Here is a 12,052-nt window from a genome sequence, read left to right as displayed (position 1 = left end):
AGCAGGGGCTGGAGCAATAGCACAGCGGGTAGGGCTTTTGCCTTGCACGCAGCCAACCCGGGTTTGATTCTCAGCAACCCACATAGTCCCCTAAGTACCTCGGGGTAATTCCTGAGTGCAGAGCCAGGAGTAACTCCTGTGCATTGCCGGATGTGACCCAAAAAAGCAAAAAAAAAAAAAAGAAATCACAGCAAATATGTAGATAGTGTGCAATTATCCACATTACCTGTGTCCAGGGTACACAGAGATTTGGGAAATAAAAATAAAAAACAACAGTAGATATCATCTCACACTAATGAGAGTGGCGTGTATCTAAAACTGCTGATGGGTTTGTGGGGAGAAAGGAATCCTCATCCAGTGTTGGTGGAAATGGAGCCTAATTCAACCTCTATGGAAAACAGTATGAAGAGTCACTGTCACTGATACTGTCACTGTCATCCCATTGTTCATCGATTTGCATGACTGAGCACCAGTAACGTCTCCATTGTGAGACTTGTTGTTACTGTTTTTGGCATATCGAATACACAACAGGTAGCTTGCCAGGCTCTGCCATGAGTGCAGGATAATCTCAGTAACTTGCCAGGCTCTCTGAGAGGGACGGAGGAATCAATCCCGGGTCGGCCACGTGCCAGGCAAACGTCCTACCCGCTGTGCTATCGCTCCAGTCGGTATGGAGAGTACTCAAGAAAAAATAGAATTAGGGGATTGGAGAGCTAGTACACTTGCTATGCCCATTGACTAACGCAGATTCAATCCTCAGCACCCCACATGGCTCCGTGAGCATGCAAGGAGTGATCCCTGAGTGCAGAGCTAGAAGTAAAACCTGATCACTGAGGGTTGTGAAACACAACAAAGAATAACAAAGGAATAAGAAATTCCATAAAACCTAGTGATGTCACTTCTTGGCATCTAGCCACAAAATACAAAACCATTCATTCGAATGGCTAATGGCACACCTTGGCAAATGTTTATTGCCGCACTATGTACAACATCCATAATATGGAAGCAATCCAAATGCCCAGTTTTGGATGAATGAATCAGCATGCTTTGGGCTATATACACAATGGCTCTGTACACAACGCAGATCTAAAAAAGAATAAAATCTTGCAATCTGCATCACCATAGATGGAATTAGAGCATATTCAGCTGAGTGAAGGCAGTCGTAAGGAAAGACAGGAACAGAATGACCTCTCTCTCCTATGTGGGACTTCAACATACACAGCAAAGTAGAAAGAACAATAGATAGGCAAAATTACAGGAGAAATGAACAATACAATTGAAATTGGGCACCAACTGCATATACTGATCAAAGGTTTGGTGTTAGAATTATGTTTGTGAGAAACCACATTAATAGCATTATATAAGCCACAGAATCAATTTTTTAAAAAACACATTGAATGCCAAATAAGGTTTGATTGACATAGTAATGTCACTGTATAGGATGAAAGGATAGTTAGGCATCTTATAAACAGTTGTAGTGAAAGAGAGAAGAGGCCAGGCAGTCTGGTGAGCAACGCGGCCGGAGAAATGCTCCGGACCCGAATCCGGGCCAACAACACCAGGGATCCAGAAGGAAGAGGTACAGCTGGCACACCTTCTCCGGATAGAGCCCTGGCGACACTGAGAAGCAACTAACACGGCTCCGGGTTGCGGGACTGGAACCCATCCGAGCCGCGGGGCCGCTAATGCAGCCGCGTGACCTTTTCTAAAAACTGAAAACATACAATCTTTTAATGACAAACCAATTATCAAATGCTTCCTTAGTAGGGCTGTCTTCCTTGGGGGGAAACTCCAACAACAATAGTGAGTTTTGTTTTGCAATATGGAATGTAATCAAAGTAGAGAGAAAATGAAGTGAAATTCATCAGTTATACAGTTGGGACGGGGGGCTGTGGCGGGGGGTATACTGGGCATTTTGGTGGTGGAATATGGGCACTGGTGAAGGGATGGTGTTTGACTATTGTATAACTGAGACATAAACCTGAAAACTTTGTAACTTTCCACATGGTGATATAATAAAAATTAAAAAAAAACAGTTGCAGTGAAAATAATTAGATGATGAGAAAGATGACTTGTTATAACCAGATTAGATTTACGTAACCCTATATTCTACCATGTATTAGAATTGTGACGAAATTTACATATTAACTACCCTTTAAGAAGATACACTTGTACTGGTATTCTAGAAATTCTATATTAATGCATAATGATATATATTTAATGGTTGTAAATGAATAGTTTCAGAAATGGAAAGGAGAAGCTACAGTGATATTTTCATATATATATTTATGTTCATTAATTGGGCTGGAGCGATAGCACAGCTGGTAGGGCCTTTGCTTGCACACAGCTGACCCAGGTTCGATTCCTACGTCCCTCTCAGAGAGCCCAGCAAGCAAGCTACCGAGAGTATTTCACCACACGGCAGAGCCTGGCAAGCTACCCCTGGCATATCCGATATGCCAAGAACAGTAACCACAAGTCTCACAGAAAATATGGTGCCAGCTCGAGCAAATCGTTGAGCAACAAGATGACAGTGATACAGTGATTCACCGATTGAAAATTGTACTCTTTGTAAGAGAAAAATGGTAAAGGAAGTACATTTTCATCACTAGGATAAAATGAAATACCAGGAAAATAACTAAAATTCTGCACAATATTAAAATTCCTTTATATATATAGGTTTCTATGGTAAACTAGTCAGAAAAAGGGCAGAGGTATGTTTTAAAATCTTTGGGCTTGGGTGCCACAAATGGAAATGCTCAGGGTAACTCCTGGCTCTACACTCAGAAATTCCTTCTAGCTGTGCTCAGGGCACCCTAAGTGAAGCCAAGAATCAAACCTAGGTCGGCTATGGACAAGGAAAGCATCCTCCCCTCTGTACTATATAGGTCTGGACCCACGTTTTTAGTTCATAGTGAGGTAGATCCATTTTGCTATGAAGGTTTCTAGCAGTTTATCAAAAGTTCTTAATAGACAAAACACACCCTATTCATTCTAGCACATAGTATTCTCTTCAGTATAGGGAAAAGCTGGTAGCCCTGTCCATATAACTATAGGACGTTTTTCTTTGCTGTTCCATTTCAGAAAATTCCAGAAAGCTCCAAACTCCCACTTCGCTCAGTTGGCAACATGCAATGTAAACTTTAGCCACTACATGGCAGTAATTCATGACTCCCGTAAACTTTTTACTGTGCAGTTTTTATCAAATCGCCATTTTCTTCTTTCAGGCCCGGCCCTATGGAAAGAATCATTCTATGCCTGGAAAATCTAATCAGTATGAGAAACTGCAATAATATATGCTGCGGCCCTCCATACCCACAGGACGTGACAGCACCAAGAGACAAACAACACAGGGTGGGAGGGGACAGAGAGGAAGAGGCATCAGAGGGCCTCATCCAGATGTTCCATGCAAGGGACAGAGAGGGAGGAAATGCCAAGGAATCCTCTCAGGGAGAGGCTAATGCAGAATGTATGCACTTAAAGACACAGTCAACGTGGAGGGGAGACTGGACAGATATCCACATTGTCTGTGTGCAGATTACAGATTTGGGGAAATGACTATCAAAGCAACACTGAGATACCATACCACACCAATGACAGGGTCTCCTATAAAAAAAATCTTGAAGGGTTTGTGGTGAGAATGAATCTTCATCCACTGTTGGTGGAAATGTCGCTTGCTTCAACTTCTAGGAAAATAGTACTAAGAGAAGTCAAGAAAAAAACTGAATTTGGGGATTGGAGTGATAGTACACTTTCTCTCCACATTGGCTGGTCCAGGTTTGATCCCAAGCACACAGTATGACTCCTGGAGTACGAAGAGAGTGATCTCTGAGTGCAGAGCCAAAAGTAAACCCTAAGCACTAAGGGTTGCAAAACACAGAAACAAAAGACAATTCCATACAATTCAGGGAACTTCTTGGCATCTAGACAAAAAACACAAAAACATTAAACATTAATTCATAGGGTTCCAGGCCTCCCTATATCTGTTTTCACAATAAGTCCCATAGCCAAAATATGGACCGAGATGCTGCAAATATATACAGGATGCAATAAGTAGCTACTAAAGTAATAAATAGCTCTAATAAAGGATAAACTTGGAATTTGCAGCACCATGGATGCAACTAGAGAAAAATAGGCTAGTCAAGACAGTCAGAAAGAAAAGGACAGGAACAGAATGACCACTCTCTCCCATTGGGACTTCAACATACACAGCAAGATAGCAAGAAAAATTGAAAGGCAAAATAAACTGATAAATAAGCAGCACAATTGTATTGGGGTAAAGCAAGTTTGTTGACTGGTGAAGGTTCTAGAATCATGTTTGTGAGAAACCATATTAATAGCATTAAAAACCACAGATTCTATCCTTTTAAAAAATAATAACACACTAAAATCCAAGTTTCATGGATTGCCAAAATTGCATATATCATCTCAATGGCTAGAAGTATAGTCAGGGGTCTAATAAAACAGTTACAATGAAAATAATTAAATGATGAATCATTGATTTTTAATGGATCAGATTAGCATCACTACACTTTATATTCTAATTATGGTGAAATGTACACATTAATAGTATTTTTAAGGGGCTGGAGAGATAGCACAGCGGGTAGGGCGTTTGCCTTGCACGCGGCCGACCCGGTTTCAAATCCCAGCATCCCATATGGTCCCCTGAGCACGGCCAGGGGTAATTCCTGAGTGCAGAGCCAGGAGTAACCCCTGTGCATCGCCAGGTGTGACCCAAAAAGCAAAAAAAAAAAAATAGTATTTTTAAGAAGGTATATTAGTAAGATTATTCTGGATTCGCTTTCTTAATGAACAATAATAAAAATTTCATGGTTTTAAAATATGCTTTCAGACATTGAAAAGAGAGGCTTACACTGATTTTTTCATATATGTAGATAAATTTGATAACTGCAATGTTTGGAGAATAAAACAGTAATGGAACTAAAGTTTCATCACTTGGATACAATGAAATGCCAGCACATTAAAAATGCTAAAATGCTTTACAAACTTAAATTTGTTATACAAATGAATTTCTATGGAAAACTTTCAGAATAAGGTCTGAAGTATGTTTTAAAGTCTTTTAGCTTTGGTGCACGCCAGGCAATACTCTGAAGTAACTCCTGCCACCACACTCAGAAATTTGCTCCGTGGTGCTAAGTGATCATATGGTTGTCTGGGGATCAAATCAAGGGTGATCTCAGGCAATGCAAGCACCTGACCCACGGTACTGTAGCTCTGATGCCAGGTTTTTGAGTTCTTAAGTGAGCTAGACCTACTTTTACTAGGATGGTTTCTAGCTATTTATCTAAAGATCTCAAAAGACAAAGCAGAGCCTTTGCATTTCAATATACAGCATTCTCCTCAGTACAGAAAAAGAGCTGGTATCCCTATCGCTGTACCTTTAGGATGCTTTTCTATGCTCTTCCGTTTCAGAGATTCCAGAAAGCTCCATCCAGGCTGGTGACTGACATCTCTCCCTCCCACTTTCCTCTCAGACGTCAACATGCAATGCATACGTTCGCCACTAGGTGGCTGTAATACATGATGGATCATAAATTGTTTCCTGTGCAGTTTTTATCAAATCGCCATTTCTTCTTCCAGGCCCGACGCTTTGTAAACATTCATTCTAAATATGTTTGGGAAACCTGAAAACTGTGAAAGACTTTTATAACATATACTGCGCCCCTACATAGCTACAGGGGGGACAGCACCAATAGACAAATAAAATAGGGTGGGAGGTGACATCCCTTGCATGAAACAGAGGGCCTCAAGTCAGCTGTTCCATACAAGGGATGACAGAGTGTGGAAACGACAGAGAAGCCTTTTAGGGATAAGGTAATGGAGAAGGTATCCTATTAAAATTCACAGCAGGGGCTGGAGCAATAGCATAATGGGTAGGGAATTTGCCTTCCACGCAGCCAACCCGGGTTCCATTCTCAGCAACCCACATAGTCCCCTAAGCACCTCGGGGTAATTCCTGAGTGCAGAGCCAGGAGTAACTCTTGTGCATTCCCGGATGTGACCCAAAAAAAATCAAAAAAGAAATCACAGCAAATATGTAGATAGTGTGCAATTATCCACAATACCTGTGTCCAGGGTACACAGAGATTTGGGAAATAAAAATAAAAAAAAACAGTAGATATCATCTCACACTAATGAGAGTGGCGTGTATCTAAAAGTTCTGATGGGTTTGTGGGGAGAAAGGAATCCTCATCCAGTGTTGGTGGAAATGGAGCCTTATTCAACCTCTATGGAAAACAGTATGAAGAGTCGCTGTCACTGATACTGTCACTGTCATCCCATTGTTCATCGATTTGTGTGAGTGGGCACCAGTAACGTCTCCATTGTGAGACTTGTTGTTACTGTTTTTGGCATATTGAATACGCCACAGGTAGCTTGCCAGGCTCTGTCATGAGTGCAGGATAATCTCGGTCGCTTGCCAGGCTCTCTGAGAGGGACGGAGGAATCAATCCCGGGTCGGCCACGTGCCAGGCAAACGTCCTACCCGCTGTGCTATCGCTCCAATCGGTATGGAGAGTACTCAAGAAAAAATAGGATTAGGGGATTGGAGAGCTAGTACACTTGCTATGCCCATTGACTAACGCAGATTCAATCCTCAGCACCCCACACGGTTCCGTGAGCACGCAAAAAGTGATCCCTGAATGCAGAGATAGAAGTAAAACCTGATCACTGAGGGCTGTGAAATGTTGGGGTCTCAGCAGCCAGTCTGAGACCCTGGCCAAATCCCCTGCCCTTAGAGACAGAAACAGGCTCTCTTCAAACAGGGCCCCAAGGCCCTGTGCCAGCACTCCACCCAGAAGGGCTCCCTGGTCAAGGAGATAGTGGGATAAAACTTGAAAGTCACCCCTTGTCTGAGCTAAGCATACCCGGCCTTGGAAGGAGGGAACATAAATCATCAATTAACATCTGTAAAGGGCCTAGCAAAATGTTTTCTTCAGAGCTGATAACCAGGTGTCCATCCCACCCACGCCTCCCTAAAATTTCTTCTTTAAATATTGGTATGTGAGCTCAATAAAATGAGAATTACTTGACTTCCAACTCTCCCCCCTTTGCGTGGCTCTTTCTCGATGGCGGCGATAGGGTGGCCGCGGTGCGCAGGGGGGCAGGGCAGAGGCTTCTTCCCTTCCCACTCCCTCTCCTATAGGGAGTAAGTCCGGTGGCTGGGTGATCAATCTCTAGTTTGCCGGGGTCTAATGGCCAGGACCCTGACATCTGGCGCCACAAACAGGGACGGTGTGGACGTGGACAGCAAGGGCATCGCTGGAGCAAGGTATGATCCCCTGACCACCCCGAATCCATGCAGTAAAATAGGCGACTGCATGGAGAAACCAGGCTGGGAATTCTGGAAGGGGAATGCAACGGAGCTAAAGCTCTGTCCCCTGATAGGCAGGCTATCAGAAGAGTCCTCCTTGGGACAGGACTGTTTCAGTCAATTCTCACTTTGTTTTCGCTTCTCCCCCTGCCTATGGGGTGCCTAGCATCTGTTCTGTATTGTCTCATTCTTGCTGTGTATTTTCAAAAGGCCAGCAGCAACCACCTTTCTCCCCGCGGGCACGGGTCGAGCACTTAAATGCCACAGGGCGCTCGCCGCTAGAAAAGACACCCGTGATAGGATGAGGGGGTCACAGCCTCGGGTTCCAGATAAACTCGAGTCCCCCGCAGAAGAAAAACTGTGCAACGGGCAGGAACTCGTAAATAAGCATTCCATCCGTCACCATTTATTGCGGGCGCTGCTGAGTCTCTCTCCTCCGTATTCTTTCCTTTGCCTCAGTGGTCTCCTAGAGGGGCCATCATCTATCCTGACCTTTTTGACACTACTAGATTCCCTAACATCATGGGCAACTCCATTCAGAAGGTGCATCACCCGGCTCTGAAAGCCCTATGTTATCTGCTAAAGAGTCGGGGGCTAGAATTCTCTGAAGATGGGGCAGCTAAGATCTGGGGCACTATCCTTGAGGTGGCTCCGTGGGTTCCCACTGGGGACCTCTTCTCCTGGGACACCTGGATCAGGTAGAAAAGCTTGTTAGGGGACAGACAGAAAAAACAGGCAAAAGTCCCCCACCAGGTTTGCGTGCAACAGTAGCAGATCTAAAAGCATGCTTCCAGGAGTGGCCTGGAGAGTGGGCCTCTCCAGATACTAAACAAGCAGCTGTCTCAGGGCCGCCCCTTACTGATCAGGACATAGAAGATGAGTAGCTGAAGAAATTCTTGGGGGAGATAGACCTGAGCCTGTTCGCCCCACTGCCCCTCCAGAAGGAGCTTCTACTCCTTTTTTCGACCCAAGACTGGAGAAGGACTGTTGGAAACCCCTCTGGGCCTTCCCGGTTCAACCCGGGGGGAGCCTGGCCTGCAGTTTGATATGGGCGCTTTCTTTAAGGAAGAATGCCACACGCAGGCAGACCACAATGCTGCTGCCCAACCCCCCATCCCCATAACATACAGGCAGCAGATCAGTGGAGCGCAGGCCCCCAGCAGGCAGCCATCCCGGACCCTTATCAAGATCAGGTTCGAGCCTTGGCGTTATCAGCCTGGAGGCGGCTTGAGGAAGCCCCTCTGAGGCTCCCCGGGGTGGAATGCAACAAACTACAGAGCATAGGGCCGCTTGTACGGGCATGAAAACCAGCCCTATAGATAATTGGATATGTGCTACCCAAGATTCAGGGTCCCCTACGCAGACCCAGGTTCTAACTGCAACCTTGAAGAATCAGAATAAACTACAGAAGGAGCAACCCCCAGGCTTGTCAATAAAAGGGGGAAAAGAGACCAGTGTGCATGTTAGCATCCCCATTGTCAGCGGGGCACCACCAAAGATACCCATACTGCTGGCGGCAAGGAGTTCAAAGGACAGCTAGACTCAGCTGCAGATAGAACTATGATTAGGATTGAGGATCCCCTTCCAGAATGGAAAGAAGTGTGTCACTAAGGCAGCCTATCCCCATGTCTGATAAGAAGATACTAGTTCCCTGCCTCAAACTAGTCTTGGCCAAGAAAGAAAAATGCTAGCATCTGACCACCTTAGGTTTCAACAACTTTGAAAAGGTTTTGCCGGCTTATATCAACAAAAGCGCTTTTTTGATCCATTTCTAACAAGCAGGAAACTGGCTGATCAGGTTGGGAAACGGGGGAGCAATGTTCCCAATCGGCCGACAGGGCTCACTTTGCCCTGGGGACTGCCCCCTCCTTTCTCAGTCTATCAGTTTTCTCCCTGCCCTTTCTGAAGGATCAGATCGATCAATCAACTGCTGATGTGTGCACATGTACATGTAGTGATTTTAGTCAGTTTATTGTCCATCTGTCTGTCTGTCTGTCTGTGGAACACTCGAGTGTTAGAGTCAGTTTAAAGTCAGCAATTCTTAGACCTGGGCAAATAAAATCAAGGGAGGTCAGAGTGATATGAAGCCCAGCAATTTAAAAGATCTAGGTATCTTTGGAACTTGTTAGATCAGGATTAAACAAAGATTTCTAATCAGAATGTGGCGCCTACAAAGAAATTAAAATTTTCAATCTAAATTTCTTATTGGAAGAACATTAATAGTTGAAATTATTTTGAATTCCAGTATCTGTACTATCTAAGAAAAGCTACAGGATTAGAGCCAGAAACTAAAGTGAAATAGGAGTTCAGAGAATACAAGGCTTTATCCTACAAGCTTCAGCCAATTTAATAATAATAATAAGAAGAAGCCATTTTATAAACAATAGAGGTACAGAAGACATTAAAATTAAGTTTCTTCATGTTTTCATAAACAGTGGCTGTTCAAGTATTTTCTTACGCTAATACCAAAGTTTGGTAAGAACCAAAGGCCTTTTTCTGTGTCTGAAAGCATGTTTGTATTATTGTAAAGTATCTGATATAGAAAATTCATGATTTGAAATAACTAAGGCAGAAGAACTATTGTCTAAATGTGTATATTTGTTTGCATCTGAATTGGATTGTTAGAACAACTGACCCAGGGGCATCTCAGGCAGTCAACTAGCCCCTGGACCATCCCTGTGTTTGTCATCTGAAAAGCCTCAGGGAAGTGGAGAATGCTTCAGGACCTTAGGAAGGTAAATGAGCGAATGAGAATCCAGGGGATCCCATTGAGGGAAATGCCTTGGATCCCTGCCATCGATTGTAGCCTCTTCCTAACTGTTCTTGATATAAAAGACTGTTTTTTTTTTTATCCCCCTACACCCAAATGATTGTGAAAAATTTGCCTTCTCAATCCCCAGCACCAATTTTTCAGGCCCAGATGAGAGATATGAATGGACAGTACTGCCCCAAGGTATGGCAAATAGCCCCTCTTTTGCCAACAGTATGTAGCATCCTTGTTGACACCCATACAAGAAATGACTAATGTAATTCTTTATATTTATATGAATGATGTTATAATAGGGAGCCCCAACGAGGCTGTTGTCAGCCAAGCATATCAGAAACTCCAGGAGCTCTTGAAAGAAGGTTTAGACATTGCCTCTGATAAATTTCAAAAGTTGGCACCTTTTTCCATCCTTGGCACTACCCTCTGGCTCGACCATGCCACCCCTCTAAAACCCCAGCTCAGTGTACAGGAAGCCTATTCTCTCCCTAGGTTGCAAAGACTCTTAGGAGAGATTAACTGGCTCCGGGTGTGGATCCCTATCTCCTCAGGACAGCTTGCCCCCTTGTCCTCAGCACTGAGAGGACGAGAGCTGGCAGATGTTATTGAACTAGGGCTGCGGAAAGAGCTGCGCTAGGAGAAGTTCAGAGAGCTTTAAACAGGGCTTCTCTGAGCAGGTTTGACTCCAAAAGAACTGCAGCTCTGGATAATAGCAGGCAAAGGAACTCTGTTAGCAGTAATCATCCAGGAAGGAGACCCCCTGCGGTGGGTACACCTGTCACTTGGGGGATGTCCCAGAGTTTATTCCCCTAGGGATCAGATGGCTGACCTAGCACCCTGGCATTATGCCCAAGAGCCACATACAATCATTGTCCCCTCCCGGCTTGGAGACCTGCAATGGGTAATGCGTAACAACGATAGGGTGGCAGTAGCCCTTGAAGGGTTCCAAGGAAAGATTGATTGTCATTATGGGCCATATAAATGGGTATCCGCCTTTTCCCGCCTAGATTGGAAAGAACCTATTTTATTTCAAAATAAACCCATTAAGGGTGGTACAGAAGTGTACACTGATGGCGGGCAGAGAGGAACAGCTGTTATCATTAGAGGGGCTGAGGTTATCTCTTACATGAGTGCACTGCTCAGCACAACTCAAAGAGCTCTCCGCTATGGTCATAGCCTTACAGAAAAGTTCTGCAGCCTAATAATTGGTTTACAGGTTCTTTAAAACAAAAAGGGGGAGCCAGCCCCCACCAGCAGTTAGGACTTGCACTCTTCACATTAAATATATTAAATTTTTCAAAAGTATGCCTTTTCACCGGCACTGGCAACTAAAAATTTTAGAGCTACTTAGCAAAGGGCTATAAGGGGTTAATTTCAGATGTCAGCCCTATAGTCTGAAGCCACAGCATTGTACATTCCCAGCTCAGCCAGCCCTGCCTCAGTTGAAGACTGTATTTCAGACCCTCCCTAACCTCAACAGTAAATTCTAATCACACTTTCGCCCAGCAGATAAGACTTGCTAATTTAGTTTGTTAACTCTTCTTCCAGGTATCTGGTTCTTGCAACTTTATAAATGAGAAAGGGCTTGGGAAACAATTGATTCTTATATTTGCATTAAAATCTGACAGACACACAAAAAAGAAATAGTGGGAAACCTCCTTGTAGGAGGAAAAGTCTATGCTTATATTTTGACAGATAAACACCTACTAATGTACTTTGGGTCCTGCTATGGCTTCATCTGGAGTAAACTTCATCCTCCTGGTATAGACCTCAAACCACCTGAGACTCCACAACCCTCCAAACTTCAACCTCAAACAGATCTCAGCTGGAAATCACAAGCAAATCTGAGGAAGAGTCATCGACAAAGGACCCCCATAGGGAAGGACAGGCTGAATTGGCTGGAGGACTTAGTCTGGGATTTACGGTACCAACCTAATCCTGAACCTCAGAGAATT

At 44.1% G+C, this 12,052-nt stretch overlaps 1 protein-coding gene across 2 annotated transcripts in view; it reads right to left on the bottom strand.

Moving 5' to 3' along the window:
• The window catches only part of LOC101554047 (nuclear RNA export factor 2-like), an 89,463-nt gene that overhangs the window by 40,958 nt on the left and 36,453 nt on the right, over positions 1–12,052 (bottom strand). The gene's annotated exons all lie outside the window — the stretch shown is intronic.

The sequence above is a fragment of the Sorex araneus genome, chromosome X (genome assembly GCF_027595985.1).
Source record: "Sorex araneus isolate mSorAra2 chromosome X, mSorAra2.pri, whole genome shotgun sequence".
NCBI classification, from domain to species: domain Eukaryota; kingdom Metazoa; phylum Chordata; class Mammalia; order Eulipotyphla; family Soricidae; genus Sorex; species Sorex araneus.
This window is presented reverse-complemented; position numbering and strand designations above follow the sequence as displayed.